The sequence below is a fragment of the Anopheles darlingi genome, chromosome 3 (genome assembly GCF_943734745.1).
Source record: "Anopheles darlingi chromosome 3, idAnoDarlMG_H_01, whole genome shotgun sequence".
In the NCBI taxonomy this organism is placed as follows: Eukaryota; Metazoa; Arthropoda; class Insecta; order Diptera; family Culicidae; genus Anopheles; species Anopheles darlingi.
In genome coordinates, this window is record NC_064875.1 from 15647231 (window position 1) to 15666594 (window position 19364).

General features: G+C 44.7%; 1 protein-coding gene across 5 annotated transcripts in view; it reads right to left on the minus strand.

Moving 5' to 3' along the window:
• The window catches only part of LOC125956945 (uncharacterized), a 72850-nt gene that overhangs the window by 47511 nt on the left and 5975 nt on the right, over window positions 1–19364 (minus strand). The gene's annotated exons all lie outside the window — the stretch shown is intronic.

The following is a 19364-nucleotide window of genomic DNA, read 5'->3' on the forward strand; positions in this document are numbered from 1 at the left end:
CTTATCATATGTTTATATTAGCATAAGTGTGTTGATTATGTATATATTTTTGTGATTGAAATATGCGCAAACCCTAGCACCAAACAGTAGTGACTAATGAGATATCATCGAACATCACCACACTGTGAAACACATTTGATGATAAATATACAAAGCATTGCCACATTTCCATAAACATTATCATTCGCTAGCTATTTAGTTACTAAACTGCTCATCAACAACGGATTCAATGCAGAACCTTGCCAATATGCAAAAAAAGGCTTTTGAATACGTGACATTTTCCCATTTGAAAAAACTTTAATCATATCTTAATAAATGAAGGCAATAAGTAATGAAAGCATAGCCTTATCAATTGACTAAATGTGATAACACATTAACAACAGCAATTTTGATTTTAACAAATAATAAAATGACCTCCAAAGGCATTGAAAACTCCACAACCCACACACTTCATGTTGTGTGGGAGTTGTTATCAAATAGCAACTTTGCAAATCAATAGATAACCAACTCGATAAATGTGAATGGGGGATAAAGGAGTGCGTGCGCAAGCAACGAATTTTCTAATGCACCGCTCGCGGACACACACACACCCCTTAGTTGCTTTTATTTTTGGATCTCGTACCCAATAGCATTGGCGGGTGGGTGCGGGGACCTACAGCACACCTCCACTCCTTCTGACGGTGTTTCGGGTGGTTGGCGTGGCCCCATGTCAGCAGGTCGGTCGCATCGTGGTCGCAAGCGGCTGACACATCGCGCAACGCGACGTGGTGGTGAGGTGCTCGGTCGAACGACGGTTGCGATCACCGTTTCTCGCCTAAGGTTACATTCACCCCCCGCAGCAGAGGGGGGGGTGGCTAACACGAACGATGGGGTGATGGGGGTGGTGAAAGGGACACCCCTCCTCCGGTAAACGGAATCAATTGACACATGTTGTGTTTGGGACCATTCGCGCATAAGTAGGATTCTGGTCCCGCGAGAATGCTCGCCTGCGATTCTCGTTCTCGCTCTCTCTTTCTCTCTCACTCTCTCTGTTTTTCATTTGTTCTCCCTCTCTCTACGATACCGAACGTTATCTTATCGCTGAGCGCGCTGAGAAAACCACCCAGCATAGGACGCCCCTGTTGGGTGGTTTGTCAATTTCGTTAGTAGGTTATTAATACAAGGTGACAGAGTCCAGAGAGTGTCTCCACGTCGTTTCCGCTCCACATCACAAATCATGCGGCACAACCAAAGCAGAAAGACCGTAGAGAGCGCACCCGATGGTTGAATCTGGGCCATTTCCAAGCTTTGCATGATGCATATCAGTTTGCAACATGAAGCGAAAGTCTCTCTCTCTCTATCTTTTAATCGTAGACCGGTGTGTTAATGTTGATTTTTAACATCTTCTAAAAACAATATACAAACGATAAAGTTGGTGGTGATGGTGGTGCATAATTGCAACCAGACAGTGCCAGTAGTTTTTGCAAAACTATATTGCAAACGGCATGTAATTCCACTCGCACTAACTACATTAACGGCGAGATGCCCTCTGCGTGGTCTCCGATTTGGCCTGCGGACGATGGTTCAGAGTCGTTGAGGAAACCAGACAGAACGACCACAACCACCGAAGTCAACGACGACGACGACGACGGCGACGAGATATCATTTTATCCACTTTTACTGCGATGAGGCGAAGGCTAACGCTTTCCCGTTCCGGTTGCAACAGCGTCCGAACCGGCGTTCCGCGTTCCGGGGCGTACCGAAACAAGTTCCCGACCGACCGAGCGACCGACCGAGCGACCGACCGACCGAACGGGCAATGCTAGCCCCTCTCTCCCTCCATCTCCTTCTTCACCGTCTTCGAAGAGGTGTAGAGCATTGTTGAGCAGTCTCCTCGCTGCTATCTTTTTTTTTCCTCTTCTTCTTTCCTTCCTTTGGCAGCGGATGAAAGTGAGATGGTGGTGCAATGGGAGGAGGTTCGCTCTTCTCATCGCCGTAGGGCAAGAGCATCTGGGGAATGATGATCCAATGCTTCGACGAGATGATACTCAGTAGTGTAATGCTTGGGCGTCGCGGTTTGCTCAGAAAATTGGTTCGCTTTGAAGGTGGATTTGGAGCGAACGTTTTGAGCTTAGTTTGATTAACGTTTAGTTTTAGATGAAAAACTTTAGCAGAAACATGATAACATAATATTAATTTGAAGTATAATAATATAATGAAACATTCCTAACAAAAGTACATGGCCTAAGTTGCGTTTTATAGTTAAATTGAAACATATTCAATTCTATTACAAACAAAAGATAGGCCACTGATCGCATAAAACACAATTTAGGATCTCATTACTTGAAGATATGCTCTGTTTGAAAAATGTATAATTCAACGCCACTAACGAGCGCTTCGTTGAATCAATGAAAGGAACAGTTTCAATGAAAGTCATTTCGTCCGAATGTATCCAATGTGATGGTGTCCAATTGATGCATTTTTCTCGCATAACTATGCGATTAAATTCGGGTAACAAGCCCGAGATGATCTTGTTTTCCCATTAATACCGAATACATGATGATGTGTTATTAGAGCTGCAGCAACTGGAAGCTAAATTATGAAAGCGGAAATACAGTTGACTCCCTTTCACCACGAACAGAGGCCAGTGTGTCTCGGACAAATTGGGGAAAACATTTCCAATATTACCTCAATGGCTGGAGGGGTCTCCACATGCTGGACGATGAAAGGCCGAGAATGAACAGTCCCCTCGCCGCTGGATTATGACGATGACGAGGAAGAGATAGCACACGGTCGACGGTCAGCCAATGCTGCTGCTGCTGCTGCAGATGAGCATTATCTTCCGTCGACCGAGCGCCACTTCAATGAGCTCCGTGGTTGCAATTTGAAGTGATATTTCAGATTCCGGATCATCGGATGCTCCAGTTTCGTGTAAAGACCCACCAGCATAAGGGAGAGGAGGTTAGAGCGCTAGGCAGAGCAGCATAATCCAGCTCTTACGAAACATAATCGACGGAGAGTGGCACAGCACACCACGTGTACACGACGACCGTATGCGCATATACCACATCCATGCATCATGCACACACATACACGGACGTACTTTCTTTTCAGTATTATTTATTGTGCATCTCTACTGCCGCCGCTTGTACGAACAGCGGAACATGCGCCCTGGATCGACGGGACAACATTAAGGGTCCACCATATTTTCCAAACAGTGATTTATGGTTGCTCCATTCCACCGGGACGACGACGACGACGACGAGCGATCTATTCACTGCACATCTATAGATCCCCCACCCCATCATCTATCCCATAGCCCAAACGTTTATGTAAAACTTTGTCGTCAAAAATGGTTTTACGCGAACATTGAGCTAAGTAAAACGCTTCAAGGTTCCTCCTTTTTGCTGCACGCTAATCTGCTTTCGCTTTAAACCTTAAACACGCCCGTGATGCGAGAATGCAGGATGCTGAGGCAATGCTATTGTTTACCTACGGCCCTGGGCACTAGACCGACGGTTGATCTCATCACAAACGTCGCATTTGACATTTATCTAAACACCCACAAGCGCTGTGATGTAGTAGTGATTGGCTGATGATTTGTTCAGCCTGACAACTTCACAGCTCAGAAACCGCCCGAAGGGTTTGCTGTCACCAAGCGCGAACTTAACGAAGATATTACTTTCAAAAAAAATGTTTATCTTCCTTCGGCTTTAATTTATCACTTTCGAATAGTTTTAGTGAATTCAATTTAAAATATAAAAAATACATTCCAACTCTAGCCACCTTTTAATGGAAACGAGCAGTTAATAATGGAATGGAATTAAACAATTTCCCGAAAGTAAAGAATGTATTTATCGTACCACGTCGCTCTGAACTGTCTCTCTCTCTCGGTCTCTCTCTATCTTTCTCGCTTCATCCCTTCCAACGTTCGCCGTTCATTGCGCACGAGAAGCATACACCGAACCCCGGAAGAGCACATCTTCTTTCTCGGGTTTCGCTCGCCTCTTCTATTTCAATTCCAGCATCCGAGATGCAGCTCCTCTCCACCGAAAGCGATTGCATCAGCCGACCGGAGGGCACCGGTACAAGCGAGTGGACGGACGAGAACGAAATAGGGGCACCAGCAGCAGCAACAGCATCTTGCCCGTCCGCACAGACCAACCTTAGAGTCTAGCCCGTTTCTCTTTCCACTTTTTCCACTCCCTTTCTCCCCGTCAACCTCGATCTTAGGTAGTTCTTTATGCTGCAATGATTTCGACGCCGTCGGTCGCGGTTGTTCCGCCCGGTACAAGCTTCAGTTGTTGGTGGTATTGATTTTAACGAAAAGGATGAAGCTCGCAGCACACGGAAACACTCGACTGTAAGTGATATGAGTACGAAAACTAATGTTTACGCTAACACACGTACGGCCAAAAGAGATATTGGAATCGGATCGGATCTCCATTTTAGTATTACAATGCTTTTCACCTAAACATAGTTAGCATTAGTTAACAACATGTCGATCTTTTCACACTCATCTAATAGATTCTCCAAACTGGAGCAATATTAATTAGGAGCGACCATCTGCCCTCGAATGCTCAATTGACCTCATTTTTGGAAGTACTTTGATGCGCCTCACTTTGATGATCCAGTCACGAAGCGAATCCGTCACAATTAATGCCCCATTATGCACCGTCAAACATTGCAGAATATTGAAAACTGCGTGTCTACTATTTGCATCTGTCACACGGCATCTCATTTCTACGGAATTCGTCATTCTTTAAGCACTAGCGAACAGGTAATCCGGAGCATTATGCAAAATCAAAAGAAAATAAAAAATATTTTTATACCGAAAAAAAAGTTGATTCAATACAGTTAATCAAAAGAGGAAAATAGAGCTCATACCCACACCCGCTAGATGACACCACCCCCCCACCTCACCTCAATCTCATATGCATCCGGCAATCGATTGGTGGATTGAAGGGAGCAACGAAAATTGCCAGAACTTTATCTCACCCGTCGTGCCATTCTCCGACATTCGGTGGAGGTTGCGTGGAGTGGATTCATTGAAAATGAAATTTATTTATTGTACAAACCACCCACCAGCCCATGATGGCGCGTGCTGTGGAGCGGCGCATAGTGGTGGTTGGGTTGGGTGTACCACCACACAACCACCAGGCCCTAACGTGTAGCGCACATTGATTGCGAGATTGCATTTTCGCTACATCAAAGCGAAGCCTCTGCCTCGCTTCTGCAGTCACGGAAAGCGGATTTTCATTTCTCCGCGTTTTCCAGGCATTTTTTATTTTTATTGCAACTCCAAAATGATCGATTCCCTTTCGATACAGAGTGTTCGTGTGTGTGTGCAACATTGGTGCCAAATAATGCTTATGATGGTGCAAAACATATTCCTTTGGCACCCCTTCTCCCCTTGGAGGCGAACTCTCCTTCTGTAATCGCAATTTTGATCGATCTGTCGTCGTCCTCTCGCAATGATGATACACCACCAACCAATACACATTCGTGGCAGTAGGTTAGAATCGGTAGGTTTATGGCTGTTTCTTGGAACGAACGGAATGCGTGAAACATTGAGGCAGTGGCACGTCAAACAATGCGAGAAAATGAAGCGAACGAGCACACCTTCTACGTCAGCAGTGCTGTTGCTGCTGCTGCTGCTGCCCCTGGCTGGTGATGCAATTGCGCTCGGGGCATTAGAAACGAACGAGTTCCAAGGTTACATAAATAACCAGACCAAACCTGCCCAGAGAGCGCGCGCAGAGGAGAGTAAAGGGGTTGTTGTGCTGTGTTGCTCGTGTGGACTAGCAGCATTTGAAATGTTTCCATTTGCTACGACTTCTTGTTTGTTGTGTGAGCACTATTGTAATTCCAAGAACATAAGAGTTGCCGATAAAGCTGAAGTAAGTCAGAATCTGAAATTACAAAAACCGTGTTGTAACTCCGGTTTGATATTAAAGGTGCACGAACATCGTTAGCGTGTTAGAAGGCTGCTGATTTACAGTTTTTAATAAATTTTCAAACTTTCTTTCGGAGAAGTCGGTTCTGCAAACATTTCTTCGCGTTATATTTCAGAATGCAGATGGTATTTTACCTATGACGACAATCTTGGCTTTCTGTCCACAGCTGGTGATTGTCGAAAAAGAACTTAAATGTGTTGCAGACACTTCCCCTTAGCAAAAATCATACATACGATTACATGTAAAATTTTAGATATTTCTTAAAAAGCGTTTTTAATGTACAAATAGAGACTGTTGATTTGGCTATGGGCCAGAAACAATTTTTTTACTGTGATAAAACACATTATTTTCTAGCAAATTGTTTGCAAAAAGAAGATACTCTAACTTTGTTCCCTGATATAAAGCGAACTTTAGTTAAAGCACCTTCAGCAATTCCCAGAAACCTGGTTGGTAAAGTTGCAGAAGCCATAGTTCTTGCTCGCTTATCATGGAAGACATACACACACATTATGCGCGTAAAGTTTACACGTAATGGTGGGAGAAGAAAATATATATTTAAAAACATTGCATCAACAATCTGGAAACTTTGCATTAGCCGACCTGAACGCTATCCACGCGCCGCAAAGGAGCGCACAGAAGAAGGAAGAGCAGGAAGAGGTGGCAAGCGACGCTTCGTACTGGACACGCTTAGAGAGAACACATAAAATCCAGACACGAATCTCGTTAACTAACACGATGCGATGTGCGAAAGAGGTATCGGAGCGTCTCTCGACTGTGGATCTGCAGGGTGTAAGCTCACGAACTCTCGTTTGACATCGATGGCCGTTCGTCTTGTTGGCCGTTTGCAAAATCGCATTTATTTTTTTACTTTTTTGCTACTTTTAGATGAAAAACGATTTCTAAGATCGTACAGACGAGACGACACGTGAGGCGGTGAGAGCATACAAAGACAAACACACGCCTGGGGTAGAAGAAGAATAAGCAGGAACCGGTCCTTGGGTGGGATCATCCGCGCCGAAGCACCAACTAGTGGCGCAAGTTTGTTCTCGCTTCTCTAACCCCTCTCTCTAACCCCCGATGACGATGACCAACAACCAGAACAGGCAAGACAGGCAGGCAGCCAAGCCAAGCAAGAGCATGTCAAGGACCTGCTTGCATTCTCATCACTAGCCCAACATGTTTGGTGGCGAGAAGCGAAGGTTCAAGGAGAGGTGGTGCTAGGAAATGTAAATCCGAACCAAACCGAACACCCGAAACTATGGATAACGTCGATGCTCACGAATGAAGCGCGCTGGAAAGCGCAAACCTGGTCCAGCCAGCCACCCAGCCAGCCAGCGAACACACACGTGCACATGCGGAATGTGTGCATTCACTCTATCTCTCTTTATCGCGCTCTGGCGTATGAAGCATGGATGCGCGCATCGACCATTATATCCCTGGAAGAGGGAGAGGGGGGGGGGGGTGATGCAAACGGTGAACCAACGGATGCGCACTGGAAAAGGTCGACAGGTTTCCGGTGCGGGTACGTACGAGCACGATTCAGCCCCAGTGTGTCTTTGTGTGGTATGCAGCCGACGGCGTTAAGGTAGCGGACCCCCCCGCGTTCCTCCATTGCCAATCGTGCGTCGCGTCGGTAGCAACTCGGTGCTTGGCTATCCCAACGGGGACTTATCGTATCTGGTCACACCATCATCGCAGTTCGGTCAAAATTAGCTGATGATCGATGAGGTTGTGTGTTCGAGAGCAGCAAAACAAACCAGGAAGCCACCTCTCTCTCGAACGCATTAATGATTGCCGATTATCGCGGTTTGCGCTTTAGTTCTCACGTTTAATATTTTATTTAAATTTAATTAAACACTACAGGTGATATCAGTGATATTCACGTACGTTCATATGAGCCAAAAGAAAACAAGAGGTGGTGCCATCTAGACTGGGTCTATTTAAATGTTGAATAAAACCACCACTTTTAACCCAATTTTATAAAATGAACCAGGTTTATTTAGGTTATGCAATGTCATGTACTGAAAATTCACTCAAAATATAATATTGATCAAATGACCGCCTCGATTCCAAAAGGGGCACTTTTTGAGCATTGCGCATGGTAGTTGACAACATTTCGGGAGTAATACCAGCAATCTCCGCTCTGAAATTTGCCTTCAGTTCCTTAATAGTCTTTGGTTTGTAGTAGCGCTAAAAATATTATTTTAACGTTTTTACGAAGCTTCGAGGACATTTTGAATATCGTAAATCAAGTTCATAAACGACGGATGATTTTGCAAACTGTCAAATTTATGCCAGATTTGCTTCGATTGATGATATTATTGACAGCATGTACATAAATGGTCATTAAATAGAAAAATGATTCAGATGAATTCATAAACGTTACATGCAAAAATCTATCAAAAATCTAACATTTATCTCTGCCTTAGTAAAATGAAGTTAATCAATGATTTGAAAACAATAGAAATGCACAATAAATCTTCCGCACAGCGCAAAACGCCTTAATCTTGCTAACATTTCCGCGCATTCCAACTGATTAATTACTGGCATGGATTAATAGTCTCAAACACACCTAATGGGTGTTAACAACAATTTCCCTTGCCTGGCGCGCTGCCAACTAATTTGGATTTTTTTTTATCAGCTGACGAAGGGGCTTTAAACATAAACTACCACTCAACGCGTTTTCCTCTCCTCCGCGCATTCACCTTCGCAAACATTAACTTAATAAACCTCCGATTCCTTCGCGAACACACCCCCTCTCTCGTACTACTTCAACAATCATTAAATCGCACATGAACGCCTCGAAACGGGCGACGAAAAATGCTTCCCATAAAATGTTCGAAAAAATCAAGCAAAACAACCACCGCGAACAAAACCAAAGGGCGCGCGTGAGTGAGGGTGTATGTACGGCCGCGTTGTTGTGTAGTGCAAATTGTTTTTGAATATCCGTGCCCCGACACGTTTTTGTCTCAAGCTTTATAATGCTGGCTTTTCCCTTTAATTCCGCCGAGCAGAAATGCGTCCCCTCTTTGCTTTCGGTCCCAAAAACATACACCCGTGGGCCAAAGAGGGACCCACCACCGCAGGAAGGTCGAAAAAGGGGAGATGCGAGTTTAGCGAATAAGTGGCCACCGTCTGAAAGGTGTTTTCATTCATTCCACCCCCGTTTTTCTTTACTCTTTCAATTCCTGTTTTCGGGGTTTTATTTTTACTGTCCGTTGTCCATTTCATCAAGAGGGGGCGAAGCGAGCAGGACAACGAACGCGAAACCCGTGCTTAGCTAGCGCTTTTCCTTTTCCACCACTTTCCACCATTCATTGGGTTTGAAAAAACTGTTTCTGAACTGTGTGAAGTGCGAGGAGCAGTAGCACTCCTTCTGCTGTCAGCTTTTAGCATCCAAAGCTGTCGCCGAGAGCTTTTAGGAAAGCAACTAGAACTGCCAGAGCAAACCAAGGTAGGTCCGTGGAAAACGAGCATTTTCTGGAAGTGAGAGAGAAAGGAAGCAACAGAGCGCGCTCCCGCTTCTTTTCACGCAGCCAGCACGTAATCGGAATTCATATTCAACCCCAAAAGCACCCGTTCTCCCCCACCCACATGAGGCAAGGTAATGGAAAATTTCCGGCTGCCTTTCGGTGGCGTCCTCCTTACACACACACACACACACACACCATATATCATTTTCCTCTCACGCCACCGATGTTTTCGTCGCCGTCGTTGTCTACCGGAAGCATTATCGGTCTAGGAGCAACGGATAAAAGGCGGCTTTGTGCTCTCTCTCTTATGGGCCCACACGAAAACACTCCGACGAACGAACCACTACATTTCAACACACATGATATGGTTATAATGTATGTATTTATCATCACATTTATCCTTCCACAAAGGCAAAGTGCAATTCACGACAACAGCAATGCTGCAATACTATTGCGAGAGTTAAACACTTTTCATCGCAATTACACGTACCCCCGGGGGGGGGAATGTTTACATTAAAGTTTGCTAAATTATCCCCTAAATCCTTGAGCCGCTCTCCTCCGAGAGAGAAAAAGAATACGCACGCTTGCATTAGTTCCCTTTTGATTATTTCATGACTTCAAGTGCCTTAAATACTTTTACAACTTGCCCAACACCGACCGAAAGCATTCCTTCCTGTGTGGTGTCTATGTACATAGGGGAGCGCTTCTACTACCAGACAAGTTTGCTCTCAACATTAGACACACACACACGCACACGCACAAATCACCTTCCTTCCTCCCACAGCAAATGAAACAGCCAAGCCAGCAAACGAACGAGCGACAGCAAAACGATATCCGAGAGCAGTTGGCAAAGTTTTCCCCGATTTTCATCATTCCATGTCAACCATTCCGAGCAGCTGCTTCTTCTGCCGTTTGCCGAGGCAAAATTTTCCGCAACACGGCGGCAACCCGGCGACCAAGCACCACCACCGCTCTCTCTGCCTTGCTCTCTCTCTCACACACACACCCTCAGTCTGTCTCTTTCGGTGGACAAAAACAGGACAGGCCGGGGCTGGTGAATTCGAATCCTTTTCCTGCGCTTTTTTTTCTCCCTCAACACTGTGCTATTCAACTGTTTTCCATGGATGAAAATCGAATGGAAAATTGTGTTGCAAAAGTGCTGTGCAGAATCAGAACCCAACGGCCGAGAGAGAGAGAGAGAAAGAGAGAGAGAGAGAGAGAACTTTAACCAGACTGTGGAAGAAATCCGCACGAAAGGAGCGAACCTTGCCCGGTTCACCACGAAACTCTGGCGGTGAGGCGTATAGCCGGGCGGTGCACAAGGATGGCGTCTAACAAGGAAGCGCCAGAAACACGTCGTCGTCATCGTCGTCGTCCTCATCGTTCGCATCGGCGAAACGAAACGGTTTTCTAGGTTCTCGGCCAACGAGGCCTGGCTATATAAGGGGGGCTGGCTGGCTGCTGCTGGCTACCGGCTCCCCTACAAAACTCCCCCAGCAAAGACCGGTGGCACCCCGCCGTTGAACGATGAATTTTCCTTCGCCTAGCAAGAAGGCTGGTGGCCAGCAAAAGGGCCCCCAGAGAGAGAGAGAGAGAAAGAGAGAGGGAGATAGCGATAGAGCGAACGAAAGATTGGAAAAATCGATATCATTTTACGTCAAAAGCAGAGAAGAGCCTTACGCGAGGCAGGCAATCGAGGCAATGGTGGTGGTGCGTCGGTCGTCGTCGTCGTGCACGGTGCACGGTTGCTTGTTTGTGAGCCACCGAAAAGGCCGGGATTGGGGAGGAGGAGGAGAGTAGGTCTTACTTTGGCGCCCCTTTCGCGCCCTGAAGGTGAGGAACGTTCAACGGAAAATGTTATGTTATCCCCGTTACGCGCCCGAATATATTGTTAAAACTGTTGCTCAGATCGCAACCTCAATGAATGGAAGTAATTCGCCCGAAACAATACTGCCTCCTTGCCCGGGAAGCTTGTGATTGTTTGTGCTTCGGTGTTGTTGATGAGAATTTTGTTAGAAACAAAAAACGAGCGAAAAAGCGAACCAATTTAAATGCTCAATGCTCATGCAACGTTCCGGAACGACGAGAATATTTTTAATACTTTGCATTTAATTCTTTGCATTTTCGACAAGATATGAAACAGCTTTATCTAGAAACCGGTAGACCAAATGGTGGTCATGGACGATGGAATGGATTCCTGGACGAAATAACTTTGACTAAGTAGTTGCTTGAAGTACGAAGCAATCCCACAAAGCTAGTACTAATGTAAACCTAGCAATGCATCGATCCGTTGCAGAGGCTTATCCTTCCTTGCAATTCAGTGACTCTCCAAACTCCAAACGTCAAACTTGTAAGCCAATTCATCCCCTTACAATCACTCGCACTCTATCTATGTAGGGAGGGTGGGCGACCGGTAACCGCATAAATACATAACCCTTTCTAAACCTCCTCCCGTTCCGATATCAAATCGATTGCATTAAAATATTAAAGCAATTTTCCAAAAGTTTCACCATTCACCGGGCCCCAGGCCGACTCGGTTTGACGTTTTGTGCCAACATTTTTGCGGCTGGAGTTGCTGCTGGAGCTGGAAACGTTGTCGTTATGTCGCAACGACGAAAACGAAGCAAAAACGAAGCTCTAGAAACAAATCCGCTAGAAAAGAATGGAGCCATCAGCCGGAATGCGGTATCGGAGGAGCGTGTAGATTTTGTGTGGCGTGGGTGGTGATGTTGGGTGGCTGGCGCTGCTCGATGGTCTCCTTTTATGTTTGAAGCCATCTTTTGCCAAAAAAAAACGGGCCACCGTCAGGCACCTACCACCAGAGCGCCTCGTGCACCGGCAAAACCCCAACTTTAACCGTTTATCATCACACGCCCGCACAAGCAAACAACAAGGAAGCGAGCCAGCCTCGAGATAGAAAGAGAGAGAGAGAGAGAGCAAAAAAAGCAAAAAAGCAAAAAAAAGAATAGAAGAAATAGTACAAAAATATAAAAAAAGAATCATGCAACGAAGCTTATCCAGCATAAGAAACCCCAAAAACGAGAGAGTAAGAGAGCGAGAGTGAGAGAAAAAGAGAGAGATGTGAATATGAAAAAGAGAGTAATATTGGAGGGTAGAGCGCGTTCCGTTTGGACAAATAAATAAAGTCAAAAGTATGGATGTCGAGCAAACAGTGAAAAAGGGGGCCACCACCATCACCACACGATGAAAAGGCCAAAAGGGAAAATGTGGAACAAAAAACGGAGAAGTTCTGCGCCGCCGTCGCCGTTCCACACACCCCTCTATCAAGCACCACATCCACTGCTCCACTATCCACCGGAGCGCAATATGCCATTATCTTTCCCGTCTATTTTAGTCCTTTTGCCTTCCTTTTGCTTTCCTCGTTAAAGCAGTTATCCTTACCAGCTCTCTACGACCTTTTACACGGTTTACTGTCGGGGATTGAAGTTTCGATTTACGTTTTTGGAGCTCACTGGCTGCAGGGCTGAGCTGCTGAATGTGTTCCAGTCGGATGAGTTTATTTTTTGGGAAAATTTCTTGTTGAAAATGTATAAGTTTCTACTGAGGTGCATACGCGCAATAATTTATTTATAAAAGTATTTAAGTATTTCTTACAATATTCAACACATTACGACACTTTAAAAATCATTTTATGCAATATATTGTGCAACAATTTACGCAAATAATTCATTTCAACTATACATTTATCAGTAAAGTTATATAAAGCTACACCAACGAAATAATCTTATCAGTTTATTTAACTAAATCCAATAGAGCCCAATAAGCATTAACATATGCCGGGAAACCTGTTTTGTATGCAGCATTAGCTATATTAAATGGATGTTTAATATACACTTCAACTGAACTTAAAACCATTTAGCCGCATAATTGCTATCACAAATCATGTGTTTCGGCAAATGGCACTTTACAATTCATCTGCTGGTAGGAGCTGATTCTTGGTTCATGAAATTGATTGCAACGTGCTAAATAAACAGTTATTGGCGACGGCAGGGACCGTTCTATGGTGCTGGCGTACTTCCCTTCCCTCAGCCAGTATTACGCTGACGTCTTTAATGTGCTTGCATTATTGATTTATTTTCCCCAGATTTCCCTGGGAGAATTTCTTTCTCCCCATTGCTTCGATTCGATGATGCGATTCCGCTTTTGCGCCGGAAGCAGGAAGCTGTCACTCGTGGACAGAAGAAACACCCTTTCTTGCTCTACCAGTTTCTCCCCCTTCTTGCAAGCGATTTTCAGAAGTCTCTCTCTCTCTCTCTCTCTCTCTCTCTCTCTCTCTCTCTCTTTCTCTCTCTCTCTCTCTCTCTATTTTTCATTTTTTCTCTTCCGCTGCATACCAATTCCGCAAAGCAATCCGGAACCAAATTGAACCGCACTTCGGTATCATCAAACCCGTTCCAACGGTTCTGGTAAAGATTGTTGAAGGAAAATGTATCAATTCTACTGCATCTACCTACCGAGAGGCCAGGTCCGATGGTACGACGTGCCGTGGCCATCAAAGGCAGGAGCCTGTACCGGGCGCGCCCTGCGCAGAACACGCACACCAGAGAGCTAGAGCAGGATAGAGAAGCGATATCCGAGCAGGGGCGAGCGTAATGGAGAGCTGATGGTGACTTCAAAGGATGTACAAAGAAAGGAAAAACTATTTACGAGCACGGAAAAACAGAAGTTATCGAAAGCATCGTCTCGAGCATCGTTTGCTTTCGTTTGGGGTTTGAAAACTCGTGTTCTAATACCAAACGGCGCCACATACAACGCCAACACACACAGAGCCAGAGCACGCATAGAGGCATTAATAAAAAAAAACGGTACAGAATCAAAAAATATTTTCATTCTTTCCTTCCAATCGCAGCGGTCGGTCCGTCGTTCGGCGCATATGCAATTCGCTTCTCACAACCGTCCAAAATGACGGCAACAGACTTTACTTCTATTGCTTATACATCGTGCTGGGAACGCATTAAAGAACCTTCCATTAGAGTGGGATTTCCCCCCGTGCTTCGAGGCTTTTGCACAATCATAAGCCCTTTCATGTGTCTAACAAGAATCCTCAATTTGGTTCATTAGTCATTGGAGGAGATTATGAAAATTCCCGCGTTATCAGGTCTATGTTGTGTGTGTGTGTGTGTTTGAGAAATGGTGGAAAACACCATTAAACAGCATTCAGCATCCCTTCTGCACTGCAACTGTGAACTAGTTGCGGTTCGACAGAGGAGGATGTTAATGCCAATTTTTAGATAACCTTGGTGACCCACATTATCAGCTGCAGCGAATACTGGGAGGCTGGGAAACCTTGAGCATAATAAACCACCATTTCCAGTGTTGTGTCAATTAGAACACGCAATCAGTTGCTCCATATTAGCGCCAATGGTGGTTTTTTGATTCCAAAAACCCTCTCCTTTGCTCGTTGAGACATACAAGGGCTGCGGTGGCCTTGCTAAGGGGGTAGAACGGAAAGGAAACTACTTGGGCATAGGCACCAATTTCGATGGTGCAACCTTCTTCTCCTCCTACTTACTTCTCTCTCTCTCTCTCTCTCTAAAATATTCCCGCCTTATGAATCTATTTTATGATCTGAAAACCGCTCCCCTCCTTCTCATCTGTTTTCTTCATTTCAATTCATTCTTTTCTTCCGTCCTCCCTTTTGCTTCTTCTCTCACTCTATCTATCCATTTCCCAATGATTCAATGTAAGAGAGAGAAGCAGTCCCACGACTGCCAACACACACTAGCACACAGCGACCAGCATCATGTATGCATGCACGCATGCATGCATCATCATCATCATCATCATCAAATTGCCGCTCTACCAGCATCAATTTATGAATTTACTCCTCATTTGACCTCGCCAGATTGTGAAAGACTCGACAATTACCATCACCACCATATCACCAGAGCAGCACACTACCACTGCTATACAGCACTGGCGCCCCTTTAACACCATTATTGTTGGTTGGTTGGCCAGAGGAACACACGTATATGCAAACACCGAAACTCTGTGTACGACTTTTGCTCGGGGGCTCGGGGGTCGATCGCGAGTCATCTTTATCGCCAAGGGGAGCCCCATCCCCATCCCCATTCCTCTTATCTCTCGTCTTGATTATCGCACAGTAACAGGATCGAAATGTGAAATGATTAGCTAATGAGGAAGTGAGTTATTGTGGTATGCAGCATTAACAGAACGATCGATTTAAAATAGAACATTAGGAAGGCTTGATCAGCAAAAAGATTACCTCACTGTTAAATGTGTCAAACAACAAATGGTGTATCATTTCAACATAGAAACTACAAAATTACATTGTTTACACGAAAAATTCTTATTGTATACAATGTGCTTCAACTACACTATACAATAAAAAAAGCTTTTTGATATCAAAATCTCGAAGCCAATAACTTGAAAACGAAAAAAATAATAATCGAATTCAGTATTTTCAGCCAATTAAATATATACAATACAAGCCTGCTACATAGCTGTACATAGCTTATAACACAGCACATGGGATAGTCGAGGGGATTCTCAGGTGCATCGCTAGAGCTCGTTAAAAAAAAGAAAAAAGAAACCATTTCCAACCAGCCCTCTTCCACCGTTTGATACGGAGTGTAGAGTGAATGAAGGAAACAGATGAATATCGATTTTTTGTACCAGACTTGAATTCCAAGCGGTCCACGCTTTTATCTGCCACATACCACCACCCGTGGTGTCCATGTCATTCACCCCTCGTTATGTTCGATAGCACGCGCAATGTCTTATGAATGATAAATTTGATCGCTCCGCTGCTGGAGTTTCAGCAACATGCTAAAACATTATTTTAACAAACTGAGAGGCAAGGATCATTTTACAGTTTCACAAACTGCAACCTGCTCTTGTTATAGTAAGTAAGCATTAACTGACTCGCCTCCGTAATTCCTCGTCCGTTGAGGCCACTACTGTTTGGAATTTGGACGCAAAAATAATCTCCCGATTGTGTGGCACCACGTGGATGCATTGTAAGCGAAATATTCCGGAATTCCCTTCAACTGCACTGGGTTTTGTGTTTGTGCAATTGATGGTTCATTCGACGGAAACCCAAATACAAGCAAATGCATTTGGCAGCCTCTGTGAGGAATCTGTAATTAAATATGGACATGATAATGCACCAGATGATGCCAACAATGTATGCGATAAATGGTCGGAATGGCACATTGCGTTACTCGAAAAAATCGGAAACAAAGCCTAACGATTCGGCGATGAATAACTAGCTAGACGCCACATTCTAAACAGAATGGTCTGTCGTGCAGTAGTCAAGCATTGTGGATTATGGATGCTAATGATTGGGTTTTTAATAGTTTTTTTTCCACTGTGCAAATAGTTCGGTTGGCCTTTGACCACAACATTCCGAGTGGTTTTCAATGCAGTACTCGGACTCGGACTTCAAACGCGTCATGATGGGGCGCATCAGCCACACAACACTAGAGAGCACTTCGAATACTCTGAATCTGGCGTTGACAGTTGCGCTCGTAGCATCGTTATTGCGTCAGTCGCGCGCATGGTGGAATCATGCGGGGGAAAAGGTTCCTCCCACTGAGTGGCTGCTGACTACAGTTACCAAACAATTATCAGTTCGTATTAGTGCAACATGTTGATCATCTAAAATTGTGTTTTTGACATTTTTTTTTCTTTTGTTATGAACAACAAATTTAGAGAAACAATCAACTATCATCTGCTCAACAGATATGCTGGTCGCGATGAATTGCGCAACAGCATCGGGCCCGCACCACACAGCATTCCTTAATGTAATAGCGGACGCGATGGTAGTGATCAATGCTCGTGGGAAATGGAGTGTGGCGTTAAATTTGTCGAATCCTCAAAATAGACTGTCCCTCAAACACTCGCGAAATGGCATTGCAGTTCGGAAGCGGCAGCGAAAACACCGTACACCGTCGTTCCATTTATTAGGTGTTTAAATGCAGTTTTCACACCACGACCACCAATATGACCATCATTAGGTATTCCCCTGAATGAACTGGATACTGTTGAAATTGGTATGCGTTACAAAATCGTGTTTTTGGTATCTTTTATGTTCAATCGCATTCCGGACATCTGGTTCGCATTTGAAGCGGTAACAAAAAATCCAACAAATTATTGACCTTCACATCATAAACCCTGCGTCGTAGAAAAACAAGAGAATATAAACGTCCAGTATTCCCACCCAAGATGTGCGGTTACGAGGCTTAGCGTATGTAGCAAAGGATGTGAAAAAAGTTAAAAAGGTCCCAGCAGGAAACCCTTAGCCTTAGTCCCCGCTGGACTACTCTCTTCCATACGGGACATTCCCAGGAGAGATAAGAGCGACAAGCGATCGAAAAAAAACAACAAACGAACCTATCGGAACCACGAAAAAAATGGAACTACATTTTTTTGTCAATTTAATTCCTTTTTTGTTCCCGTTCTTCACCCCAACTAATGGCAAAACCGAACGCTAATACTTTACTAATTAAGCAAATGATTATCTCACGTTAAAAGTTTAACGAATTTCTTGCAACGCGTCGTTGGTGTTGCTTATTAAATTTTAGAGAAAAGGGCACATTTAATCTTTTACGACTGCATAATTATACCCCAAATGATCTCCTCTGAGGACGGCACCGGCGGCACAAGGCGCGAGAACAAACCTATAACAACAGAGCTTCAGGCACAGACCTTTTTTTTTTTTGTTGCGGTTGCGGATCGTAAGAGGCTCAAACGTTGGGCGGCTACAACAAACAACGGACACACTCTGTGCGTACCCCTCCTCTACCCCTCTGCTACTCTGTTCACATTCACATTTCGATTTCGACACATATCGACACACCGATACCAGAAGGATGAGGTGCACGCGGAACGAGAATGATTAGACGAAACACCGCCGCCACAACGAAAGTAGGGGAAAAACATATTTCCTTCAAACTCATAAAATATATCGGCATGCGCAAGGCCAACGAAATATGTATTTTCAACCGAACGTGCGGCACGGAACGGAACGGAACGGAACGAACAGCCAGCTCCTTCTGCCTTGTCCACCACGAGGGAGAGAAACTTGTTTCCTGAGCTTCGTACGTTAATTTTTTTTTTTCGAATCAGGGTCCACACACCACATAATACATGTATTGCGCTTATACCTAGGCATTCAGTATTCAGTAAAAAAAAAGGTCGTTACTGTGTGGTTTTTCGTATTTTTTTAGGACAGTTTGGAAAGATGATGATTACCTTGATTATAATAGGTTTCTCAAAACGTTGCCTTACTAGAGGTTCGCATATACACTCTTCATCATCTAAATCACAATATATGTATATTATGATAAAGATTTAAATAATAATTTACACCCTCTTTGCCAACCAAAGGAGATGGTTATCAAATAACAATAAACCCACCAGCCTTTTTAATTGCCCAGCGCGAAGCGCTTTGGGTCACACAATCAATTATTTGCGATTTGCTTAAGACATGAATATTAATCATCGCGCTGCCAAATCCACCAGCAGAGCATTGAGAATGTAGGAACGCTGCTTTATGGAGTGGAAGTGGGGTCCATCTCCTTGTTCTGCTGCTCTCAGCCTTCGCCCAAACGAGAAATCCGTTTCAACGATCCTCTTCCTCCACGACAAAAAAAAAACCGAAGGACAGGAAGGAATGAGGAAATGGGCATTTCGGGGGGGGCTGAGAATCTGGTTTGTCGCTCTCGAAGCTGTTGCTGGTGCTGCTGCTGCTGCTGCTGCTGCAGGGTAAGCACAGCGCACAGCCAATATAAAGTATTAACCTTCAAAAGCGCCCGCTGTCCCTGACGGAGAGAGAAAGAGACACGACAAGACGGATTCCGTGGGGCGCCCCCTCACCCCTGCTGTAAGTCGTAAATCGAACGGCCTGCAAAGCTTCGCACAACGGGGAAACAGCAAAACCGGACACCGAAGACGGATGAGGAGAATTCCA